Source organism: Hyperolius riggenbachi, chromosome 8, assembly GCF_040937935.1.
Source record: "Hyperolius riggenbachi isolate aHypRig1 chromosome 8, aHypRig1.pri, whole genome shotgun sequence".
In the NCBI taxonomy this organism is placed as follows: domain Eukaryota; kingdom Metazoa; phylum Chordata; class Amphibia; order Anura; family Hyperoliidae; genus Hyperolius; species Hyperolius riggenbachi.
In genome coordinates, this window is record NC_090653.1 from 273,032,763 (window position 1) to 273,059,252 (window position 26,490).

General features: G+C 46.1%; 1 protein-coding gene across 2 annotated transcripts in view; it reads left to right on the forward strand.

The window, feature by feature from the left end:
* The first annotated feature begins 274 nt into the window (after positions 1-274).
* NTNG2 (netrin G2) overlaps positions 275-26,490 on the forward strand; it is a 293,725-nt gene continuing 267,509 nt past the window's right edge. Inside the window, exon 1 of one of the 2 annotated variants that reach the window (XM_068248880.1) lies at positions 275-364. The gene's annotated coding sequence lies outside the window, so the exon portion shown is untranslated. The remainder of the gene's footprint in view (positions 365-26,490) is intronic. The other variant, XM_068248879.1, reaches the window with a different exon arrangement.

The following is a 26,490-nucleotide window of genomic DNA, read 5'->3' on the forward strand; positions in this document are numbered from 1 at the left end:
TGGACTGCAATCAGTGGCGGCGCCAGGGGGGTGCTTGGGGGTGCTCGAGCACCCCCTAGAATTGTCCAAGCACCCCCAAAGCACCCCCTGGAGTGAACTGACTTCAGGCGTCTAAAAGACGCCAAGTCAGTTCACACACCGGCAGCACGGAGCAGCAGGCAGGGCTACGGTAAGATGGCCGCCCGGAGCCCTGTTCTGCAGACTTCGGGCGGCCATTTTCCCGTAGCCCTGCTCTCTGCATGCAGGCAGGAAGTCTCGTCGTGACGTCGGGAAGGAAGAGGATCGTGGGCGCGCGGGCGCTGCGCGCCACAATGAGGTCGGGACTCGGGACGGGAGGTCGGGAAAGAAGGTCTTCTGGCTGTAGGTGAGTAAATGGGTTTTTCTTTTCTTTTTCAGGTGATGCGGATTGTGCATATTGGGGTCATATCTGCTACGGATTGTGCATATTGGGGTCATATCTGCCACGGATTGTGCATATTGGGGTCATATCTGCCACGGATTGTGCATATTGGGGTCATATCTGCCACGGATTGTGCATATTGGGGTCATATCTGCCACGGATTGTGCATATTGGGGTCATATCTGCTACGGATTGTGCATATTGGGGTCATATCTGCTACGGATTGTGCATATTGGGGCGATATCTGCTACCGATTGTGCATGTTGGGGTCATTTCTGCTACCGATTGTGCATATTGGGGTCATTTCTGCTACCGATTGTGCATATTGGGGTCATTTCTGCTACCGATTGTGCATATTGGGGTCATTTCTGCTACCGATTGTGCATATTGGGGTCATATCTGCTACCGATTGTGCATATTGGGGTCATATCTGCTACCGATTGTGCATATTGGGGTCATATCTGCTACCGATTGTGCATATTGGGGTCATATCTGCTACCGATTGTGCATATTGGGGTCATATCTGCTACCGATTGTGCATATTGGGGTCATATCTGCTACCGATTGTGCATATTGGGGTCATATCTGCTACCGATTGTGCATATTGGGGTCATATCTGCTACCGATTGTGCATATTGGGGTCATATCTGCTACCGATTGTGCATATTGGGGCCATATCTGCTACCGATTGTGCATATTGGGACCATATCTGCCACCGATTGTGCATATTGGGACCATATCTGCCACCGATTGTGCATATTGGGACCATATCTGCCACCGATTGTGCATATTGGGACCATATCTGCCACCGATTGTGCATATTGGGACCATATCTGCCACCGATTGTGCATATTGGGACCATATCTGCCACCGATTGTGCATATTGGGACCATATCTGCCACCGATTGTGCATATTGGGACCATATCTGCCACCGATTGTGCATATTGGGACCATATCTGCCACCGATTGTGCATATTGGGACCATATCTGCCACCGATTGTGCATATTGGGACCATATCTGCCACCGATTGTGCATATTGGGACCATATCTGCTACCGATTGTGCATATTGGGACCATATCTGCTACCGATTGTGCATATTGGGGCCATATCTGATAACGATTGTGCATATTGGGGCCATATCTGATAACGATTGTGCATATTGGGGTCATATCTGCTAACGATTGTGCATATTGGGGTCATATCTGCTACCGATTGTGCATATTGGGGCTATATCTGATAACGATTGTGCATATTGGGGCCATATCTGATAACGATTGTGCATATTGGGGCCATATCTGATAACGATTGTGCATATTGGGGCCATATCTGATAACGATTGTGCATATTGGGGTCATTGGACGTGTTTTTTGTTAAAATCTGCTCACATTACGTGTATTTTCTTGAGAAAACCTGCACAATTATGTGAATTTTCAGGGAAAAGGGTCACCAAAACTTGGGCCCTCTGTCTTTGCGTTGCACTTTTAAAGGGAACCCGAGGTGAGAATAATATTGAGGCTGCCATATTTATCTCCCTTTAAGCAATACCAGTTGCCTGGCTGCCGTGCTGGTCCTCTGCCTCTTATTCTTTCAACCATAGACCCTGAACAAGCATGCAGCAGGTCAGGGGTTTCTGACAATATTGTCAGAACTGACAAGATTAGCTGCATGGCTTGTTTCTGGTGTAATTCAGTTCACTACTACAGCCAAATAGATCAGCAGGGCTGCCAGGCAACTAGTATTGTTTAAAAGGAAATAAATATGGCAGCCACCATATCACTCTCACCCTGGGTTCACTTTAAATTACAGTTAGCCCCGCCCTCATCCGGTCATGACCACGCCCATTTTTTCGCCGCGGCGCGCTTCGCGCGCCGCAGGTTGTGGCCACACCCATTTTTGGCGCGGCGCGCTTCGCGCGCCGCAGGTCGTCAGCTCCCCCGGAAATTGGTCCAGCACCTGCATAGCACCCCCTAAAAAAATTTCCTGGAGCCGCCACTGACTGCAATGCATGCAGACATACGTTTTTTGGGGTTTTTTTTAACATGGCTTGCACATTGCATAAAGTCCATGTTGCTTAAAGCAGGATTGTCAGCCACAAAATCAAACTCCATTTACCCACTGCTCTATGCGCAGTACGGAGCGGCCCGTCTTCGGGAGCATTTGGGCCCCCGAAGACTTCCGATGCTTCCCGGAGCGGAAGAGACCCATCGGTGGAAGGTAGAGATTGTAGGAGACTATTTAGAAGCCCATAATGTAATAAATCATATTGATATACTCCTTTGACATGAATATTTAAAAAGTTTAGACCCTTAGGTAACTATTTATGTTTTTTTTATTATTTTATTTTATATTTTATTAAAACTTGTATGTGGGTATTTTTTGGTGTAGGAGGTAAATAGGGGATTTTACATGTGTAAAAATGTATTTATTCAATGTAAGGTGAGCTTTGGTGTAGTTTGCTATTTGGCCACAAGATGGCCACAGTCAAAAAGTCCTGGGAGCGATCGAGCTCGCTCCCAGGAAGAAGATAGAAGCAGTGGAACTTTTTGATCTCAGAAAAGCCGCAGCGTCTGAAGAGACGATGTCGGCTTTTCTCTGGGGGGGGTCTGATCAGTGAAAGGGATTTATAATCCCTTTCATCGCTGGGCTAACGGCCCCCAGCGGGAGCGCGCACGGGGGGGCCCGCGGGAGCGTGTGCGACGCACGGGAGTGCGCGCAGCCTAACTGGACAAAAATTTTCGTCCAGTTAGGCTGAAGTGGTTAATCATGAATATGTCTGTACAAGCCACAATGGCTTGGGCCCAGGGGCGTAGCAATTGCCCTAGCAGCCATAGCAGCTGCTATGGGGCCCTTCAGCAAAGGGGGCCCAGTGGGTATTTGATGTATTCACTATTAGCTTTCTTGTGTTTATTCACCCTTTGACTTTATCTCAGTGCGCATAAACTATGTGCAGTGTTGAATGCATGGGAATGTAAATTACCCAATTAACTTATATCCACATGGTAGGGGCAAGTGGCATTGCTTAAAGCGGATCCGAGATAAAAAGTAACTATAACAAGTTAACTTCTCTATATATCTTATCTAAAGTTTAGATAGTTTACACAGCAAATCTAGCTGCAAACAGCTTCAACAGTTTATGATTATTTATTCCTGTAATACAATGAGGGCAGCCATGTTCTGTTTGTCACATTGTCACAGGCTGAGGGCTGGAGATGCTATTAGCTTGCCTGTGTGTAAGTTCAGTCCCCTCTCCTCCTGCCTCCTCCCCTCTGCCTCTGAAATCAATGGCTAGTAACCTCCTCCTGTCCAGACTGAGCTGCCATAAGCCCTTGCTACCTGGGACTGAGTGCCAAGGCTCTCTGAAAAGCTGTGGGCGAGGCTTGTTTAGTTTATAGGGAATTAGAGTATTAAAACAAAACAAATGAAGTATTTGGCTTGAGGAATGCCTTATAAACTATATGAAAGGAACACAATTATGCAATGAGTAAAAGTTTATCTCGGATCCACTTTAAGAGTGCCTATATCTAAGGGCCCCAAGAAAGTTTTGCTATGGGGCCCCATGATCTCTAGCTGCGCCACTGCTCGGGCCGCACCCATTTTTTGGGATAATTAAAAAAAATATATCAGTATAATATATAAGTATAAAGAAGCTTGTAGGTCAGTCAAGGCCACCCATTGTTATTTGAATATCAGGACAGATAATCAAGGCAGCATAAGCTTATAGGGAAGGGATTACAATTCCCAGGTCTGTCAGCGTCACCAGCAAAGCCAGACCTGCTTAGAATAGGCGATAATACGGCTCACTAACAGGTCTGCAACTGCCCACATCTGCTGTTTTCCATCCACACAAGACGCTGAGTCAGGGATATTAATGCATGCCTTGGTGTGCTTGTACTGCCGCTCCCCCCTGAGCTGATTGGGCATTTTCTCAGCAAGATGCCACTATTTATTCAGTGTTCCTTCCCTTATTGCATGCGCCATGCTGCTTGTAACACAGAACCCAGTGTTCAGAGGTAGCTGGGGGGGCAAGTGAGGCAGCTCTTACTCCCGCTTTCCATGCCAGCGTTACAATGCCAGCCCTGGCACCCCGTGTGAATTTAAGTATAAGTACGCTTAATAAATGAAATCTGTCCCAAATTGCTATCGTGATGTTGCTGTTATAATGCATTGCTTATTCTGCTGCCTTGAAGACAAAGAACCCTGGCTGCCTCATTTTTATAACACACCCCCTTAAAGAGAACCCAGAGGTGGCTTCCTAAGAATGATATCCGCACACAGAGGCTGGGTCTGCCTATACAGCCCAGCCTCTGTTGCTATGTAGTGTCCCCCCAGGCCCCCCCCCCCCCCGCGCGCTCCGCTATGCCCCCATAAATCACAGCTGCGCTGCCGACATGTAGCGTGTCGCAGCGGGATTTATTTACCTATGTAGTGTCACAATCGCCACTCCCCCCGCCTCTTGCATAGCTCCGGTCCCCGCCCCAATCAGCGGGGAGGGAAGGGACACCTGTCACTGTGTATTCTAGTACCCTACTTAGTAACCCCCCCCCCCCCTCATGTGGTCCAGCATCCCAGTTAGCACATTGTGAATCCCAATGCACCTCATAATGGACTTGATTCACTGAGACAAATAGCATGCCTTATCAGAGTTATCACGACTTATCAGAGTAGCATAGCAAGCGCTACAAACTTATGCCTACTAATTGGCAATGACAAGAGCTCCACTCGTCGTCCTGCCCTGAGCCCAATCACTTTAAAGGACATTATCCCCGCACTTTGATTGGCCCAATAGACTGCCTGTCAAGTTTCCTGTCAAGTGACAGGTAGCCTATTGGGCCAATCAAAGTGCGGGGATAGTGTCCTTTAAAGTGATTGGGCTCAGGGCAGGATGAGTGGAGCTCTCGTCATTGCCAATTAGCAGGCATAAGTTTGTAGTGCTCGCTATGCTACTCTAATAAGGTGTGTTAACTCTGATAAGGTGTGTTAACTATGATAAGGCATGCTAACTCTGATAAGTCATGCTATTTGTCTTAGTGAATCAAGCCTAATGGGTCCTAGTATGTAACAGCATCCTAGTGCCCCCATAATAGATCTCAGCATCCGAACATGAACCCCATAATTTGTCCCAACTATCCAGTGCACCATTTTTGTGTATGAAACTTTCGGTGTTGTCCATAGGGCATTCATTATTTTTGAGGTTCCTATGCAGAGTATGCTACACTTTTGAGAGCCCTGTGTGTGTAATAGTGTTCCCCAACATGTGTTGCCCCCCTTAGACTCTGGAGCATGACAGGGAAGCATGCTCCTGGGCAGAGTTTGGTCGAGAAGAATGCTTTCTCACATCCAGTGTTGACTGCCATCGTCTAGCCTCCAGGTGATAATATAGGAGCCATCAGCAGTGTGTGGGATGTCTGGGAGAAAACATCATCAGCACCAGCTAATTAGAACAGAATTCCGTGCACTCTGCCAAACTTCCTCTGCAGGGAGAACCAGGGAAGGAGAGCCAAGGCCTGCCAATGCTAAGTGAAATCTGGATACTTCCCAGTTGTGTGTATTTTTCAGATTTCTAAATCTACATTTCAAGTCGGGTCTTACCTCCCTATAATCCCTATTCTGGCCTGTCAGACTTGAAGTATACATATCAAAGCATAGAGATGTAAGTATAGTAGAGTCAAGGTTATCCGTACTGCACCTGGCAGGGCATGGAAGGATGGGGGGGGGGGGGGGGGAGGGGGTCATGGGGGCAAGCCTCTCTAAGGGGTAGATTCACTAAAGCTATCCCGCACAAGTAGCGCGGGCAGGGCCGGCACTACCATAGAGGCAAAGGGGGCAATTGCCCTAGGGCCCCAGTGCCTGTAGGGGCCCCCAAGGTGTCTCCACCAACTTAAATGTTGTTCCCCGGTGCCCCTGCAGAGTCTTCAGCAGAGCCAGGTGGTGTCAGCCCCTTCCTCAGGGTCCTTGGGTGGAAATTTGGCTGCAACAAAGGGTCCCTACTGCCGATTTTTGATTGGGGGGTGACTATTGGGGGGCCCCGTGGTTAATCTTGCCTAGGGGCCCCATTGTTATTAGAACCAGCCCTGAGCGCGGGTTAATAATAGTGAGCGTACGCTACACGTGGTCCTATCAGTTTAGCGTGCACTCTTCACTTACATGCGATTCTTGTGATGGTAGCTCGCCCAATACTAATTCATTAATGTTAATGTATTTTTCAAAAAAGGCCTTGTAGTTTTTTGAGAAAATCGATTTTAATAACGCACAGGAAGAATGGTTTTTAAACTGTCATTTTTCTGAGTTTACAAAACATTTTCCTTAGCATCTTTAAAATTGATTTACTTAAAAACTACAAGGTCTTTTTGAAAAAAAATATTTTATTTGACTTGTACCCACTCTTATCCCGAGCATACGTAGCTAATGTGGGGCTTGATTCACTAAGACAAATAGCATGCCTTATCAGAGTTAACACGCCTTATCGGAGTTAGCACACCTTATCAGAGTAGCAAATCGAGCTCTAAGAACTTATGCCTGCTAATTGGCTATGACGAGAGTACCACTCGTCCTCCCCTGATCCCCTGCGGGTCCAATCACTGTAAAGGACATTATCCTCGACTAGGCTGTCTGTCTCTTGACAGGAAACTTGACAGGCAGTCTATTTGGCCAAGCAAAGTGTGGGGATAATGACCTTTAAAGGGATACTGTAGGGGGGTCGGGGGAAAATTAGCTGAACTTACCCGGGGCTTCTAACGGTCCCCCGCAGACATCCTGTGTTGGCGCAGCCACTCACCGATGCTCCGGCCCCGCCTCCGGTTCACTTCTGGAACTTCAGACTTTAAAGTCTGAAAACCACTGCGCCTGCGTTGCCGTGTCCTCGATCCCGCTGATGTCATCAAGAGCGCACAGCACAGGCCCAGTATGGTCTGTGTCTGCGCAGTACACTCCTGGTGACATCAGCGGGAGCGAGGACAAGGGCGTGCAGGCGCAGTGGTTTTCTGACTTTAAAGTCAGAAATTCCAGAAGTGAACTGGAGGCGGGGCCAGAGCATCGGTGAGTGGCTGCGCGGGCACAGGATGTCTGCGGGGGCCATTAGAAGCCCCGGGTAAGTTCAGCTCATTTTCCCCCGACCCCCCCCCCACAGTATCCCTTTAAAGTGATTGGACCTGCAGGGACTCAGGGCAGGACGAGTGGAGCTCTCGTCATTGCCAATTAGCAGACATAAGTTTGTAGCGCTCACTGTGCTACTCTAATAAGGTGTGTTAACGTTGACAAGGCGTGCTAACTCTCATAAGGCATGTTAACTCTGATAAGGCATGTTAACTCTGATAAGGCATGCTATTTGTCTTAGTGAATCAAGCCCTTGGTGACAATAGAATGTATGAGGGCTGTGCTATTAACCTCTAAAGTCAGCACAAAATTATGTGAAAATTACACAAAATATGAAATTAGGGCTCCTGATTATAATTACAGATGACTTTGATTACTATTTTTTTTTTTTATTTTGCATTACAATTTTGCATCATAACTGCAAATTTCAATGCGAAATTTCTACTGAAATTTGTGTTCCTCTCTACTCGTGAACCCATGTTCACCATTCTGGAGCCGGCTGATGTCACCACTCTTGGAGCAGAGCTGGATGGACGGGCTGGATGGGACTTCTCATCCAGCTCAGGCATGCAACTTTCTATGGGTCCTTTGGCAGCAACTTGCCCAGCTCCATGCATGAGAGAGTTGGGTGGGCAGGCATTGGGATTTGCAGGTTCAGAGGAGAGCAGAGTTTCTGGGTCTATAGGCTCCTAAGATGTAAATCCAGCCCTGGCACCTTGGCGAAGGTTTAATGGAGCCTCCAGCCCTAGGTAGACGCAAACAATGGCACCAGGGGCATAACAATAGTCTCCATGACCCCTGTGATCCTGGGAAGGAAGCGCGCATGCGGAGCAGTGCAGGGAGCGGTGAGATATTTACCTGCTTCCAGTGCTGTGGGTTTAATCCATGATCTGACCATACATAAATAGGATTTGGAAATTCATAACATGAATACTGATTTTAAAAAAAAAATCCATTTGTAATTTCACGTAATTTCCGTGTATTCATTACATGCAGGGGTCAATAGCAAAGTCCCCATACATGCTATTGTCAAAATCGCTATGTATCTTAGGGTAATAGTGGGAATAAGTCAAAAACATTTTTTCAAAAAGACCTTGTAGTTTTTGAGTAAACCGATTTTAAAAAAGGAAAAATGTTTTTTGAACCAATTTTTCCTTTGCATTTTCAGAATTGATTATTTCACAAACTACTAAGTATTTTTGAATATTTTTTTTTACTTATTTATACTATTCTATATGTAGTGATTTTGGTGTCAATGGCTTCCATGGGGGCTTTGCTATTAACTGCCAAAGCCGGCACGAAATTATGCAAAAATTATATGAAATTAATTACGATTCTTCCCGAAAGTTCGCATTACGTTTATGCGAAATTTGTGCTCATCACTAATCCTCCATGCCTCACAGCTAGATGCTGTCTACGAGCCACGTGATCAGAAGCCGGAGGATGGCAGCAGAGAGTGCGCAACTGTGAAGCATGGAGGAGAGCTGCAGTGCTGTAGGCTGGTAACTATCTCACAGCTCCCTGCACTACTCTGCAAATGAGGGATGGGGATGGGGGGGGTGTACGTCATGGCAATGAGAGTTCGGTGTCCAGGGGGCCTAATTAAAATTTTGCAGGGGGCGGGGGGGGGGGGGGGGGGGTCTCCTGGGTTCTTATTACGCCCCTGAATGGGCCCCAGGTAAGTAAAATAGAACTTTTGTCCCTGTCTCAGATATACAGTATGTTAGGGTGATGCAATCAGCATTATAGCTGAGCAGCAACTACATTTTAAGCAGAAAGTCAGCAATGGCAGCCTCCACGTTTCCCTCATGACAAATTTAATGTAAGTTTACAAAAAAAAAAAAACAACATTTGATGTATTGCTATGTTGTTGTTGAGCCAAATTAGCCACGATGCTGCGCCACGAAAGCAGTGCTCACACCTTCAGCGCCGGAGCGATAAATGTCACGGGGTCCGGGGCTACACTCCATCTGTTGCTGAATTAAATGTCATCCCGACTCTCGGGAGATTAATAGTAGCTGTCTAGTGAAAGGAATGCATACAGTCTCCCATGGCCGGCCGTTATGAGATATGTGGTCCCGATGGAGTGCGGGTGATAGCCGGGGAGTATTCTGTAGCAGGACAAGCTATGATTGGGATGGAGGTTGTTTTACAACTGCGTATTATGGACGGTATCATCCATCTGGAATGTTGACGTCTTTATTAGACATGTAGTCCTGCTGAACCAGAAGTGTTGATTTTTATAGCCCTGTAAGTCTATTTAAAAGATTCCTGAACTCAAAGGGCTAAAGGCCTGTACCCACTATGTGATTTTTACGACGATCAGTGATTTTTTTTGAACGACAAGAGATGGTTTCCGCAATCTTGTGAGATAGGTACAGATGCGTGATTACATGAACGATGTTCTGCGACGCACGGCGATAACGACTGCCGCGGTGGATCGGATATTTATGATCCCTGACGACTTTACGCGATCTCTTGACTTCCCGTTTGTGCCCGTTGCGTAACATGACATTGCGTGTACCCGCCTGCAGGAGGATTGATTGGGGAACGCTCGTCATTGGGGGACATTGCTGGTGGTGACTATTCAGTTTAAGGAAGTTGCCATTTTTCTTTATTTATTCTAAAGTGCTAGTTCAGGTTTCCATGAAAGGGGCTTCCTCCAGCCCACCATAGGCAGCGAGGTTCCCCGGCGTCCTCCTGGCTCCTCTCCCGGACCTGCTGGCAGCTCCGGTAATTGACAACTTCCGCCTGAAGACGCCACTACGGGTCCCCGCTAGTTCAGGTTTCCATTAAAGGGGCTTCCTCCAGCCCACCGTAGGCAGCGAGGTTCCCCAGCGTCCTCCTGGCTCCTCTCCCGGACCTGCTGGCAGCTCCGTTAATTTACAACGTCTGCCTGAAGACGCCGCTACGGGTCCCCGCTGCCCACGTTACGCGTCATCACACTGCCCGCTACGCATCATCACACCGGCCGGTATGACAGCATCATCATCACACCGGCATGAGAGCCCTGCGCATGCGCGGTTCAGAGTTAGAGAACTGCACAGTATGTTTACATTTATTAGCATTAAAGGTTATAAAATTAACTTTTTGTCTGGCTCATGTGGTCCCATTTCCTGTTGAGATGACATGAGTGCAATTATAGAGGATAGTTAGTTGTTCAGACTCCTCCCCTTACACCGTTACTCACAAGACACATTCAGAGAGGAGCTGGTAAGGGGCAGCACCCAGAATCTCCCTGCAGACGCAGATCGCCTGATCCCACCCACCTCCTCCCTCTAACAGTAAAAAGTATACTCTCTGTAGCCAGCACTGAAGTTCCAGTACAGTCTGATAATGATAAGAATCTTCTGAGCTGTAGATCTGGCCACAGAGTTACCTAGCTATCAGCAGCATGGAGGGTAGCCGGACAGTGATAGTCATTCTCACACCTAGGAACACTTACTCTGCTGCCAGCTCCATGCTAGCTGCAGAGATCCCTAGGTCACATGACTTACTTTTCCAAAATGAATTTCTCCGGAACAGCTGCATCTAATATGAAAATTGTGTAGGTAATGGCATAATCTCATATTCACTATATGAATTAGGGTATTATTGAAGGGGGCAGTTGTTGCTGGGTAGATCAGATACTTGGGGCTCATCAGAAGACTTTACTGTATGGAAGGGGAGCCACTGAAAGGCCTTACTTTATAGTAAGAGAAGGTTGCTGCTGAATACCAAAGGGAGAACCTTACTGTATGGAAGTGGACCTTGCTGCTGGGTAATTGATGTCCATCAGAAGACCCTACTGGATGGCAGGGTAAAGGGACTGCTAGTGTATTGAAGGGGATGGCTACTGCTGGGTAATTGTTGCACAATGGATGACCTTACTGTATGGATTGTATGGAAGGAGAGGCGCTGAAGGACTTTACTGTATAGAAAGAGAAGGTTGCTGCTGAAACCCAACAGAGGACCTTACTGTATGGAAGGGGAGGGGTGCTGCTACTTGAGGCCCAACAGAGGACCTTACTGTATGGAAGGGGGGGATTGCTGCTGGTTACTCAAGGCCCAACACAGGACTTTACTGTATGGAAGGGGAGGGGTGCAACTGTCTATTTGAGGCCTGATGGGAGACCTTACTGTATGGAAGAGGAGCCACTGAAGAACCTTACTGTATAAAAAGAGAGGGTTGCTGCTGTATACCCAAGGAATAACCTTATTATATGAAGGGGAGGGTTGTTACTGGGTACTGGAGGTGTAGCAGCATACCTTACTGTATGGACGGGGAGAGTTGCTGATGGGTACTTGAAGCCCAATAGTGCACCATACACTGTGAAACGGCAGGGTACTGCAAAATACCAGATACCCATCACAGGACCTTACTGTATGAAAGGTGTAGCTGGGAACCTGATGCCCACTAGTGGACCTGACTGTATGGAAAGGATGGGTTCTACTAGCTATCCAAAGTCCACCATGGGACCTACCAGGTAATCGGATGCTTTAAAGTGTACCCATTTATGCACAACAAATCTCCCCCACCCCATTCTTAAAGAGATTGGCATGGAGTGTACAGCACTTGGTAAGTAGCATACGGGTTGATGCACGAAGCTGCCGTAATATTCCGGACAATGCACAACCATATTAGTATTACTACCAGCAGCAGTGGACTGCAAGTTATGCTATTAGCGCAACCCGCCGTACTCAAGTAATGCGATCGTTGCTATGGTAACAGCGCTACTAACTCGCGGTACACTGCTGCTGGTAGTGATGGTAATATTGCCATATTATGCCGTCTGTAATATGTATATCTGTAATATGTAATATGTAATATGTATATCTGTAATACGCCATCTGCGCACAGCAATGTTACCGCAGCGTCGCGCGGTAACGTCATACTGACATGAACAGTGAGCTACAGCACATGAACAGTAGCAGAGAGGGAGGGAATGATTAACCAGTTCTTGATTTTTGTCGAATGTCAATATTTACATATCTCTTCCAAAGCTTATATCTCAGGCCGCAGACGCTGAATTACAATGTGGATTTCAGGCACGCCGATCACACGAGCTGCATGATATAGACGTATTATGCAACTGATAGGCTGTAGTTTGATGTATGATCACATTAAAGAATACATTATGACATATTTGTGTCAAAATAGGTTCTGTAATATAGCCCTTCTATAATTTTAAGAAAAATTGTAACTGTTCTTGTGTTTAAAATTATTTATTTTCCTGGAAAGATCTATGACTTTGCAGATGTGAGACAATTGGTTCTTGCTAATCCTGCTAAAGTGATGCATCCTGGATATAGCCAGAGCAGGTTCGTCCACCAGGCAACCTAGGCAGGTGCCTGGGGCCGGGTTGGTGTCAAGGGACCCACTTGCCACCTTCTTTTACCTCATTCCACTTCATCTTACCTAAAAGACCACAAGGGGGACCCAAATCTACTACATTGCCTAGCAGTAGTATAGCTAAGGATCTATGGGCCCCCGTGCTAGTTTAACATGCCCTCCACCCCCAAGAACTCCATAAATAACAATTGATACGGCGCACCAAAACCTGCCAATGGCAACTACAGTGTCAGAGGTACAAGAAGGGGATGGGGAACAGCTTGTTAATGATTATTATCATTATTATCATTCAAAGCATTTAGAGAAGTGATCATTACAAGCACTGGACCAATAAAGAGCTAAAACTGCAGATGAGGGAGGGCCTTCTCTGGCCCAAGGGCCCTGGTGCGGTCGACACCTCTGCACCCCCTATTGCTACGCCACTGTTGCCTCGGGTCCCATTACATCTTTTTTTTTTAAGTTTTATTGATTTTAAAGCGGATCCGAGATGAAAAACTAACTATAACAAGTAACTTGTTTATATATTTTATCTAAAGTTTAGAAAGTTTACACAACAAATCTAGCTGCAAACAGCTTTAATAGAATATGATTATTTCTTCCTGTGATACAATGACAGCAGCCATGTTGTTTGTAACATTACACAGAGGCAGGATTATCTGCATCTTTAGCAAAAAAAACCTAATCCCCCTCCTCCTCCCCTCTGCCTCTGAAATCTCTGGCTAGTAACACCTCCCCCTCCTCCTGCCCAGACTGAGCTCCCATGAGCCCTTGCTACTGTCTGAAAGTGCCTTGGCTCTCAGAAAACCTGTGGGCGTGGCTTGTTCAGTTTATAGGGAACTAGAGTATTAAAACAAAAAAGTATTTGGCTTGAGGAATGCCCTATAAACAATAGGAAAGGAACCCAATTATGCAATGAGTAAAAGTTCATCTCGGATCCACTTTAAACAAAAATAACAAGTACACTCCCAAGTTCACTAGTCCAATTAAGGAAAAATTACAAGCAAACCGTAATAGGTACAAATATGGACATAAGCAGTATCACTGATACTCTGGTGATCAAACAACCAATTACATACTACTTAGCCAGAGTATAAATAGAGGAGAGATCGAATGTAAACACAAAACCACATAAACATAAAATAAACCATCAAAACAGACACATTATAACCAAGAATAGTTCAAGTTCTTTTTTGGTTTTGCAATATTTACTTCATCTTAAAAGTAAATGCTTATATGTATCTATCCATCTATGTCCTGATTCACTTTATATGCTGCTCAATGAATACTGTACTCATTTATATCCCTTACTTAAGGGGCCCATACACCTAACAATTTTCCCGCTGATATACAGCAGATTCGATCACTGTGGTCAAATCTGCTGTGAAATCGTTGCACAAACGCTGACAGAATGATCAATTTCCATCCAAAATCAATCGTTCCCGTTGATCCGTCCGTGCGGAAGATTTTTTTCAATCGCCGGCGGGTCGGGAGTGCGTCGATAGTGGCGATCAAATGCCCGACGACAGACGCAATACAGCGGAGATACATTACCTGTTCCTGCCGGCGCGACTCCCCCGGTCTCCGCTGTCTTCTTCTCCGGGCTCCAGGGCTGCAGCCTCCTTGAACTTCCTGTCCCGGGAGGAAGTTTAAACAGTAGACCGCCCTCTACTGTTTAAACTTCCCCTGGACAGGAAGTTCAGTGAAGCAAGCCAGCCGGACCGGAGACCAGCGCGGAGAAGAAGACAGCGGAGACCGGGAGAGTCTCGCCGGCCAGATCAGGTAATGTATAGCTGGCGGGCGACAGCGGCAATGGCAGCGCCACAGATTGTGTTGAACAAGCAAAGAATACGCTATAGCAGCATAGAGGGTGATATAGCGGCTGGGAACGCGGAGAATCAGCCGCGTTCCCAGCCTGTCGGCGGCTGTCGCCGAACCCGGAAGTAGCCGCCGGCGGGGACAGGATGATCGGAGCGGGGCTGCAAAGGCACCATCCAGCTTCAGGGGGCTGAGGGATGCCCCGGGTGAGTAAATATCATTTTTTTTGGGCTTAAAGAGGAGCTGTTAGGTATAAGGTCTCAGAGAAAAAAACACATATATCAGTAGCTAAATATTGGCTGTACTTACATTACATATGCATTTCACTGTCCACGTTTGGATTTCACAGAATTTTTATATAGTATTTGCAGACAATGATGCTCCTGACAGCTCATGGCAGGTTCCATGTTTGTCTGTCTCCTATGAAGCCAATTGTGTCGTCATGTCCTCCCTGCTTCCTGATGATTCAAAGATCCTAATAGACAACACTACTGTGCAGTGAATATTAATTAGCCATGTGGCTAGGAACAATAGCGGACTGTAACTTGAGCCTGTAACTTCTCACTAGCAGCCGAGGGGAGGACCCAAGGTGGGAAGAAGCAGCCCGAGAATGCTTTGCAGTATGTTATGCGGCCTCTCATACTTTTAAGAGCTTGGGAATAACAGCCTTGCTGTTCAGCACACATCAAAAGTAAGAGAGATTTTTAACTTCAGTATTGCCTTTTTGGCTTCCTTCTAAACTGTTTAACACAGGAGAATAGAGGTTTAAATTAGCTTTTGCAGCCTGACAGTTACTCTTTAAGTATTCCTTGGGGCAGCACGGTGGCGTAGCGGTTAGCTCTCTCGCCTTGCAGCGCTGGGTCCCTGGTTCGAATCCCAGCCAGGGCACTATCTGCAAAGAGTTTGTATGTTCTCTCCGTGTCTGTGTGGGTTTCCTCCGGGCACTCCGGTTTCCTCCCACATTCCAAAAACAAATAAGTTAATTGGCTCCCCCTAAAATTGGCCCTAGACTACAGTACTTACACTACATAATATAGACATATGGTAGGGATTAGATTGTGAGCTCCTTTGAGGGACAGGTAGTAACAAGATATATATATATACACTGTACAGCGCTGCGTAATATGTCGGCGCTATATAAATACTAAATAATAATAAATAATAATAATAATATTCCTTTAAAGGAGTTCTGTGGGGGGATTCTGAGGAGAAAAACAGACACTTACCTTGGGCTTCTATCAGCCCCCTGCAGCGGTAATGTCCCACACTGTCCTCCTCCCATCTGCCGTTCTCCGCCGCCGGCACCGGTCTAGCGCAGCATGGGATCCAACTGCGGCTGCGCTACAGTGGCCGCGCACCTGCTCGCTTCCGCCTGCGTCATCGGAAGCTTACTGCACAAGCGCAGTACAAGAAAACGTTGCACTGCGCCTGCGCAGTAAGCCTCGGATGACGCGAGCGGAAGCGCGGCAGCACGCATTATTTGTCTGTGTGACAGACGAATAATAGCCCGGTGCCGGCTGCGGGGAACGGCGGATGGAAGCAGGACGGCGTGGGACATTACCACTGCAGGGGGCTGATAGAAGCCCCAGGTAAGTGGCAGTTTTTCTCCTCAGAAACCCCCACAGAACCCCTTTAACCAATACTGAGGCACTACCTGTACCTGGCTACCTATACTGCAGCACCTATAGCTTGCTACCTATACTGAGGGCACCACATGTACCTGGCAACCTATGCTGCAGCACCTATAGCTCGCTATCTATACTGGGACACCACCTCTACCTGGCTACCTATACTGCAGCACCTATAGCTCGCTATCTATACTGGGACACCACCTGTGCCTTGCTACCTATACTGCAGCACCTATAGCTCGCTACCTATACTGAGGGCACCACCTGTACCTGGCAACCTATACTGCAGCACCTACAACTCACTACCTATACTGAGGTCACCACCTGTACCCTATCTCATATGTTAACTACCTGTATTTTGCTAGTATTTGGCTCCACCCACATCATGTCTTGGCCATACCCACTTTTTCAATGTGTTGCGCCGCTTACTTCACTGGTGGGGCCACACCTATTGTTTGCCTCAGTGCCGCTCCATTTGTGGAAGTGGTGGTGGGGGGGCCTCAAATTATGGGCTGCTTGGGGTCACCAAAACCTTAGCTGCACCCCTGCTTCTTTACACTGTGTACATTGACTTATCAACCTGACTGCTGTTAGAATTTGCCTTGTTCTGTTTTAGGTTTCGCTGGCCTTTCAAAGAAGGTATACAGGACCTCCTAATTCATCTCAGCATATAATCAACCATCATTCCATACCAGTGGGAGCCGGCTTGTTTGTAAAAGAATTACTGCGTGTAAACCTTAATTTACTGGGCCAACAGCATGCCTAAGCAGCAATTGCGCATAGCTACAGGGATAATGTGTCAGGGAACAGCATGCATAAGCTGGCGTTTAGTAAGAGGGAACGTGTGTAAAGTGGCATTTGTAACAGAAAAACAGCATGCTAGGGCTTCTCATTTACCCGCAGAAACATGTAGAATCTGTCATTTAGGAGATAAATAGCATGTTAGGCCTGCCATTTGTCATTGGAAAATACAGGAGCATTACCATACAGTGAAAACATATCAACGGAATGACAACTGTCCCAATTGCTGCGATACAAGCTCTCCGCCGCAACGTCCTCTTGTAAATCAATGAATTTCATGCATGCTCAATAGACGAGCCTTCGCATCGTGTTAGCGCCAAGGAGAGATGTTTCAATCATGTACTCGAGGCTGGTACTGTCAGCAGATATGTAATACAACCCGAGCGTGCAGAGCAGAAAACGTCAGACAGACAGCAAAATTCAGTAGCGGATAAGGGTGTAAGAATAGCTGATTATCTTTTTGATCTATAACCCATATTTATGCCATGCTGACATATTAGGCAGCGCTTTACAAAGGACACTGAGCCATTATTCCAAGACTCCAGGCAGCAGTTTTAAATTAGTTTGTGTAGGAGGTATAATAGCCTTTCATAAATAAAATCTGTTTTTTTGAAAGATCTGCATTGTTACAAAATAAATAAAAAAAAAATTATCTGGTTGTTCAACTCTTTTTTCTCTACTTCCCGTATCAGCAACCAATCTAGTAGTTCCAGCATAACTAGAAGATTTACCACCCCGCCCACTCCCACCCCGCCCACTCTGTCATTATTTACAGCCCCACCCACAGAGCTGAATCTTTTGGTACAGGAAGGGGCAGCCAAGGATCATATAGGATTGTAAGGTGCTTGCAGTGAGCAGTTTATTGAGGCCTCTGCTCAGTAGGGATGGTCAATGACATGCAATTTTTTCTGAGCTGATGCAAATGATATGGCAATTTTATAGAAATGTTTGCAGCTTGAAAATTAAACATTTCAGTGCAGCTGCTGTGAGATTTGTTTGGTCCTTTTTTAATGTGGCATACATGTATATAAAAATTATATTACATAATATTGACATCAACTAAAAATTATTAGGGTCCCATTTACCGCTCTTAAAGCTCAATTATTTTGGTGGTAGATTAAAGGACAACTGACCTGAGAGAGATTTGGAGGCTGCCATATTTATTGCATTTTAAACAATGCACATTACCTGGCTGTCCTGCTGATGATCCTCTAACTCTAATAGTTGAGGCGGAATTATAATTTTTGCTTTGTATGGTTGATTGCCTCACCATTCTTCCAACAGGCAGGCTTGAAAGTTTTGAGCAAACCTGATGTGAGGTAAGTGTCAGGTTTTAATTTCTTAAGGTTCGTATACACGTCCGATAAAGATCGTTCGTTACGAACGATTCGTGACGTTTACACGATATTCAAATTAGACCGAAAAGATCGTTCGTAATGAACGATTGTGTACACACGTGAACGATATAAGTATAAAGTACTGAACGACGAACGATTAAAAAATGCGTGCGCAAACGGAAGTGATGTTATGACAGGCAATAAGAACATGCGTTATCGGACGATCTTTGTACACACTGCAACGATTGAACGATTATCTTTCGAAAAAATCCGCCGGGTTGGATCGGTCCGATTGAACGATAACGATCGTTATCGTTCACAAAAACGATCGTTCACACTTTTTGAACGCACGATTATCGTTCCGATTGTCGTTATCGTTCGTTTTTGAACGATCGTTATCGTACGTGTGTACTCAGCTTTATTGGTGCCCACAAAACTAAATGATGTAGGTTATGAGATCTTCCTATTCATTAATCTGGGGTAAGGAAACAAAAGGTGTCTTGCCTGGGTGCCGAAATGGGCATAAACAGCCCTAAGTATAGGTGTCGCCAAATGAGGTTGTTAGTAACCTGTCATCAGGGATGGTCGTAGTCAGCCAACTTCGCTACGCTGGAAATACGCGTAGTTTTACGCAATTACGCTTCGCCAAACTACGGCTTCGAAAACAAATATTCGCTTCGTATTCATTTCGTAGAATACGCGTTAAAATACGCAATTACGCGTAGTGTGAAGCGTAGTGTATGCAGATACTTATGCCCATATGCAGAAAATTGTACGCATTAATTTCTTTAGAAATGCATATACTGGGAACCCTTCTATGCGTACATTCCCCTTTCCATGTGTAAATTTGTATGCATACAATCGCATGCGGAAAATTAGACGCGAGTAACGCATTCGTAGTTCACTACGCAATACCCATGTTAACTACGCATAGTGGGCGTAAGCTACGCGTAGCAGTACTTCGCTACGCGTAAATTCGTAAGCATAGGTTTGAAACTTTGCCTATGAACTACGATGCGTAGATGCGAACTACGATGCGTAAATTCGCACTGGCGTACTTTCTGCTCATCCCTGCCTGTCATGTTGGATCGCTAACATCAAACCTCTGTTGTCCTTCAATTGTACTCCATGAAGTGGGGTACCTCACACTTATCCCCCCATTGGCAAACGCAGGGGGGGATTACAGCTGCCCAGAATCCCCCCTCAGACCAGGGCCTGTGCAGTATCTGGAGACAGGCGCAAGTTGAGACACCAGAAAATTTGCAGGTATGTTGCAGCTCACAGCACTGCCCCCTTTATTTCCATGCTACAGCTGACTTTGGATATAGCAGCAGTGTGTGTACAGAGCATGGAGCAGCGTGTGTAAAGAGCATGGAGCAGCAGTGTGTGTACAGAGCATGGAGCAGCAGCATGTGTTCAGAGCATGGAGCAGCAGCGTGTGTACAGAGCATGGAGCAGCGGCGCGTGTGCAGAGCATGGAGCAGCGGCGCGTGTGCAGAGCATGGAGCAGCAGCGTGTGTACAGAGCATGGAGCAGAAGCGTGTGTACAGAGCATGGAGCAGCAGCGTGTGTACAGAGCATGGAGCAGTAGTGTGTGTACAGAGCATGGAGCAGCAGTGTGTGTACAGAGCATGGAGCAGCAGCATGTGTTCAGAGCATGGAGCAGCAGTGTGTGTACAGAGCATGGAGCAGCGGCGCGTGTGCAGAGCATGGAGCAGCGGCGCGTGTGCAGAGCATGGAGCAGCAGCGTGTGTACAGAGCATGGAGCAGAAGCGTGTGTACAGAGCATGGAGCAGCAGCGTGTGTACAGAGCATGGAGCAGTAGTGTGTGTACAGAGCATGGAGCAGAAGCGTGTGTACAGAGCATGAAGCAGCAACGTGTGTACAGAGCATGGAGCAGCAGTGTGTGTACAGAGCATGGAGCAGCAGTGTGTGTACAGAGCATGGAGCAGCAGCATGTGTTCAGAGCATGGAGCAGCAGTGTGTGTACAGAGCATGGAGCAGCGGCGCGTGTGCAGAGCATGGAGCAGCGGCGCGTGTGCAGAGCATGGAGCAGCAGTGTGTGTACAGAGCATGGAGCAGCTCTGGAGAACTTAACAGAGTCAGGTATGAGCACAGCCTGTGCCCTGCTGTGTGAATGCTTCACTTCCTCTTCATTAGCAATGTCGGCTGTCCTCATTATTATCTATTTCCAAACGGCTCCTGATCAATCCCGCTGTCGATTGGGAGAAAATCGGACATTTAGGAAATAATTGTCAGATCCTGTCAGTTGGATGGGAAATTGCATTATGTGTACACAGCATGGTGTCCTGCCATATTATTATACTGTTTTGTGCGTGGCTGAGGGAGGCCTTTCAGGAATCCCCCCCCCCTTGAAAATCCTGGGTTTGCCCCTGCCCCCCGCCATCCGTAGAATGGAACGGTGTCCAGCAATGCGTCTGTACAATGATCATTACCAGAATATTTAAAGAACGGCAATTATGGAAAATGTCCACATAGCTTTAGTAACAATGCTATTTTGCATATCATTCTCTGGGGTATATTTATGGACACAAAAGACATTTCACCATCTAGTTCTCAGCAAAGGCGACTTCTGATTATCTACTTTATCATCATATGCCGAGTTTATATAGCTCAAGTTTAGCTCAGGGCCATTCTGAGGGTGAACGTTGGACCAATCCAGCATTCTCCCCTTTTATAATTTGGCCCCTAGATCACTCCACGAGCTTCGCCTGACAGCCGCGGCGTAAATAAAGCGTATAACTCACCCTGCAGAAGCTGCGGCAGTGAGAGAGACTCTTCAGGACGGTGTGACATCTTAGTATTTATTTATGTATTTATTTATCTCTCCCGGTCATAATTGGCAATTGCTTAGCTGAGGTTTTTGTTTGACTTCCTGACGATCAATAGAAATAAAATTACAGGATGAGCATAACACAAGACACAGTGCAGGTGGTTGATGGAGTGCCGCTCGCTTTAAACCCCATCAATTATATTTAAACCCAGTGAGGGTCAGGGCATCATTACTGGATTATTAAACGGCTCAAAATACTTCGCAACAGTTTTTAACTCTCTGGCTAGAAGAAAACAATGGCAGCAGAACTAGCAGAGGCAGACCTTACAATAATATTTGTTTTTCTTGGTCTATTCCTACTCTGCAGGAAAAAGAGCTTCTGCTGGTCACAAATAGGTGGCTTTTAAAGCAAATTTCTTGAACTGTAGAAAGGGCAGTTTCGAGGCTAAATTTCACCCAGGGCGAGGGTGTAAAAATTGTGCCCCCCCCTCCACCCTGTGGACTCGCAAACCCTTACTTTTTAGGGACAGTCACACAGCCACAGGTCACAAGTAGATCTGCCTACTGACTAGTGATCAGCCGCTCATCCAGGAGGAAGCAGGGACCAGTAAAACACACAGGCGAAGAGAGCCCGGAAAGCCGACTCCTCCATTGGCGCGGTGCACTGACAGCCTGCAGTACCGCTACAGGACATCAGGTGTCATCATGCGGTGGTGACGTGATAATGACTTGCTGTCTGACGCAGGCAGCCTAGGAGGAGTCAAGGAAGGTGATTGCACTGGTAAGGCCCCTTTTACACTTGCATTGCAAACCTGCATTGCGTTACCCTGTTTTACTGCAGGGTAATGCAATGGCGATACAAGGCAATTGGGCCTAGCACACCTACCAGGTCGTGTTGCGCCTGAAGTGCCCAATTTGCCGCAAAGTCAACAGCGTGTTACCACCCGAAGTAGTAATGTGGAAGTAATGTAAGTCAGTGGGCGACTCATTGCGTGAACTACGAAAATACGACGGGGAAACCCGGCAATTCCAGTGATCTACTTCCTGTCTAGCAACGAGTACATCACCCGGCGAGGGGGGGCGCACTATGCATATTACCCTGTCAGCGCACCCTGCTGCAGTGTCATATGTTTTTGGTTTTGTGTGTTGCAGTACGATGGGACAGGGGCGGGGCATCGCACTGCGAATGCACAGCTCAGGTATAAAACCGGCCTCAAAGTTTACCATTTTTCCAAATACATAAAGCAATTGGATAGGTTCCGAATGATCACAATTAGTCAACTGTTCTTGTCAATTACATTTTTTACAGATTTAAAAAGCCACTGAGTGATTGCAAAGTTTGGCCAGAAATAGGATCTACTGTAACTCCTGGAAAATGTGTATTTTATTTTTGGATAGTCACAATCATACCTTATAAAAGCCCTTAGTACCTGCGCCTGTGTCAGTCCCCAAGTGTGCAGGGGCGGAGCCTCGATCATTGGTGCGCATGCAGGTGGACGTACGGGGATGTTGACGAGGTAGTGCTTGCAGGCAGATGCGGTATGCAGATTGTAGTGCCCGTTTTTTAAATGGGCCTTATTGACTAATTCATAATTAAGCCAAACTCTAGGATACTTTTGTATCCCTTTCACTCTGCAAGAACAGAAAGAAGCCTCCCAACTACAGGACTCTGCTAGAGCTGGGACCCCCATAAAAAGAAGGGATTGCAATCATGCTTGTGCTTTGTGTAGCGTTTTTTTCTAGGTGTTTTCAGACACGATTTCCGGGGATTTCATTGCCACATAACACCAATCCTTTGCTTACTACTCTGGCTACCCATAAAATGGAGAATCCTTTCAAAAATGGGCATGTTATTATTCAAATCCCTACACGACCTAGGCCCCAGATACCTGAAGGACTTGTTGCAACTGCGTCACACCTCCCTCAACCTCAGATCAAAAGGCTCCAATAACTTGACCAACGAAAAACCTCTTGAGCCAGAACTTTCTGTCATGCTGCCCCTACCCTGTGGAATGCCTTGCCTAACTTAATCAAGACAGCTCCAACCTTGGACACATTTAAATCAAAACTGAAAAGCCACCTGTTTAGTCTGGCATTTATGATCACATGACTTTTCCCCTGTACACATTACAATAATCTTGTTGTTTGACATTACAATGTACTCATCTGAGACAAGCTTAGGTGCTTTGGGTCCTAGGGGAGAAAAGCGATTTACAAATTTTTCGTTGTTGTTGTTCACATTTTTTTTTGTTTGGGTGGAAAAATCACTTTTGTACACCAATTGCAAAGTGATTTTGTAGTGATCCTATATGCTAAGTGCTTCAAAAATGCAGCAGGACAATTTGCAATTTGGGGAAATCGCAACTGCTCCTGTGGAATCACTGCCATTAACTTTTATTAACCTAGCCGTTTTGGAATTGGCCATATTAATATCATCATTAACCAGGAATTTAAGCACCGGAGGCACTTTCTCAAATGGTGGGCACCAGGGCACTTTACAAATCATGTCTACAAATAGCACCTAAACTCTGTAGCGCCTCTGATGGACAAATTTCCTGTAACCAACTATATTTACACAAAACTGACGTGGTGCCCGATATTAAGTGTATATGCAGTGGAGGTGGCACAGATATTGGTGGGTTAATGGCAGGGGGCAGTTAGGGTCAGGTAGGGGTGTGGGCTAGGTTACAGTACGGCATCAGTGGGGGGAGGTTGGTTAAGGTTAGCCATCGTTGTGTGGGGGGTGTTGGTTAGGGTTAGGCATGGGTGGGGGGTTAGTTAGGGTGAGGCATGGGTGGGGGAGTTGGTTAGGGTTAGGTATCAGTTGACGGACATTTAGGGTTAGGCATTGGTGGGGGTGTCGGTTAGGGTTAGGCATTGGTGGGGGGTGTCAGTTAGGGCTAGACATAGGTGGGGCAGTTAGGGTTAGGCATCGTGGGTCGGGTAGGGTTAGGCATCAGTGTGAGGGGGAGTTAGGGTTATGCATTGGTGGGAGGTGTCATTTAGGGTTGGACATCGGTAGGGGGGCTCATGTGAGAAATGAATAGGGTTAGGTTTTTCGGGAGTAAGTTATTGGTAAAATTGGTAAATTACCACTGCCCATTAGCAGAATATCAGTAATTTTACCAGTATTCTACTAGTGGCTTCTTTTGGCGACCATATTTCTCTGGTGCCCTTTTTGCATGTACTGTACTCAATAGCATTATTCTCTAGGTGTAGGTAGTACTAGCCTGTCATGTAAACCAGACCTGTATTATGGTAACGGGTTACTGGTATTTGTCCTTTACTACAGCCCCAGTGCTATGGAAATCTGATTAAGCTCTATAAGCCTTGACAGCAGCAAGTATCAATTTTACACATGGGAGGCAGTGACAGGGGCCTGACACTTCTGTCATACTGAGGCTCATTCTATTGCCCTTGAATGTAAAGAACGGCATATCACATTGCTATGACACCAGGGTCACCGGGAAGGACAAGCAATCCTTTACTATTATTAAGGCTCAGTTTAAAGTGAGTCTATCGTGAGTGTAAACCATTTAACATCCGAGGCAGCTTTACACACAGTCCTGATTCATCAACACCGGGCTGTCTGTGAGCCAGGGCAGCTCCCAGTGACATCACTTTAATCCGAGCAGGACCCTGCCCCTCCCCTATCACACATCATCAAACTCCGGCCTCTGCATAGATGCACAGATGGATGCCAAATGTATTATATACCTGGATGCTCAGCTAACTAGTGATGAGCTGAAATTCATAATTATTAGAAGATTTGTAAATTCATAATTTGTAATTTCATGTCATAATTTTGCATTAAATCGTAATTTCGTGTTTAATGTTGTGCTACTCGTAATTTCTTAAAAAACTGAAAATTACACTAAATTATAGGTTACATGGAATCATAATTAAGGCCTCTTTCCCACCAGGACGTTGCGTTTTAGGGGACGTTATAGGTCGCATAACGTGCCCCTAACGCAACGCCTGGTGGTTTCGGAGGAGGACGCTACCTAGAGCTGCTTATTGAAGCTCTTGGTGCGCCTTTTGTGTCCTATGCGCTGCGGAGACCACGTGATCGGAGCACTCCGCATCACGTGGTCCCACCAGCCAAACAGCGGCCGCTCCAGGAAGTAAACACTGCAGTGCAGTGAATATTAAGTAGCCATGTGGCTGGCTACAATAGCGGACCTCCTCTCCGGCCCAAAAAAACCCCCAAAAAACCCATAACTGAGCATGTGCACACAGTCTAACGCGGCTAAAACCGCATAGAACGCATAGCATGCTGCACTTTAATTGAACGTGCAGCGTTACAATGTAACGCAACGTGGGCACTGTGAACAGCCCGTTGATTTTACATTACTGTGAGTTGGGCTGCGTTATAGGCTGCTCTAACGTGCGCCTGTAACGTCCCACTGTGAAACCAGCCTTAGTGTTCTACACAAAAATTTGTCCCAAAAAATATTAATAATTCTGAATTTTTTTGTAATTATGAAAATGTAATCACAAAAACGATCATTATTAGGAAAAAGGTTGTAATTATGAAAAATGTGTGTATGGTCGTAATAATGCAACATTTAGCGTAATTTTTTTCTCATCACAATTTATCCATTACGACCATAATCGGAGTTACAAAAATGAGGTGAAATTTTGCTGACCTGGAAGTATGGCGCTGACCTGGAAGTACTTCCGGGCTACATCCGGGTCAGCGCCATAGGGGTGAAAATGCCGGCCTATATGAGAGGACGCGGTGGCAGAAGGAGAGAGCTTACAGGGCTGAAAAGACAGTGAAGGGAACCTGGAGTAGGTGAGTTATGCTGTGATTTGTTGTTTATGATGCAGGAGTACTTTAATGTCAGGGCTGCAGTCACCGTGTGCAGTGATCTTTGAGCCCATATCACTCATTATTTTATCCTGTTTTGTTGTCTTTGCATTGATAATGCAAAAATAAAATATGTTTTAAGATTCTCCAAATGCGATCTTTTGATGCGATTTTAATGATTGAATTGTATAGAAAATTAGACGTTTATAAAGGCAATCAATAAGGAACGATTCTTTGGTCGATTGCTAAATAGGATAAAATCGATCCGAAAGTTTAGTTTCATGACCGAATTTGAAGAAAGAATCGTTCATTAAATGTGAACAATCGATAATTACCTTCAGATTATTTTCGTTTGCAAAAATTGCATCGAAAGATCACCTTTAGTGAAAGAATTGTATCGTTAATGGGCACCTTTACAGAAATTTGTATGCAAGTTGGAATTATTGGCATCATCTCACTACTGACCATCTCTAAT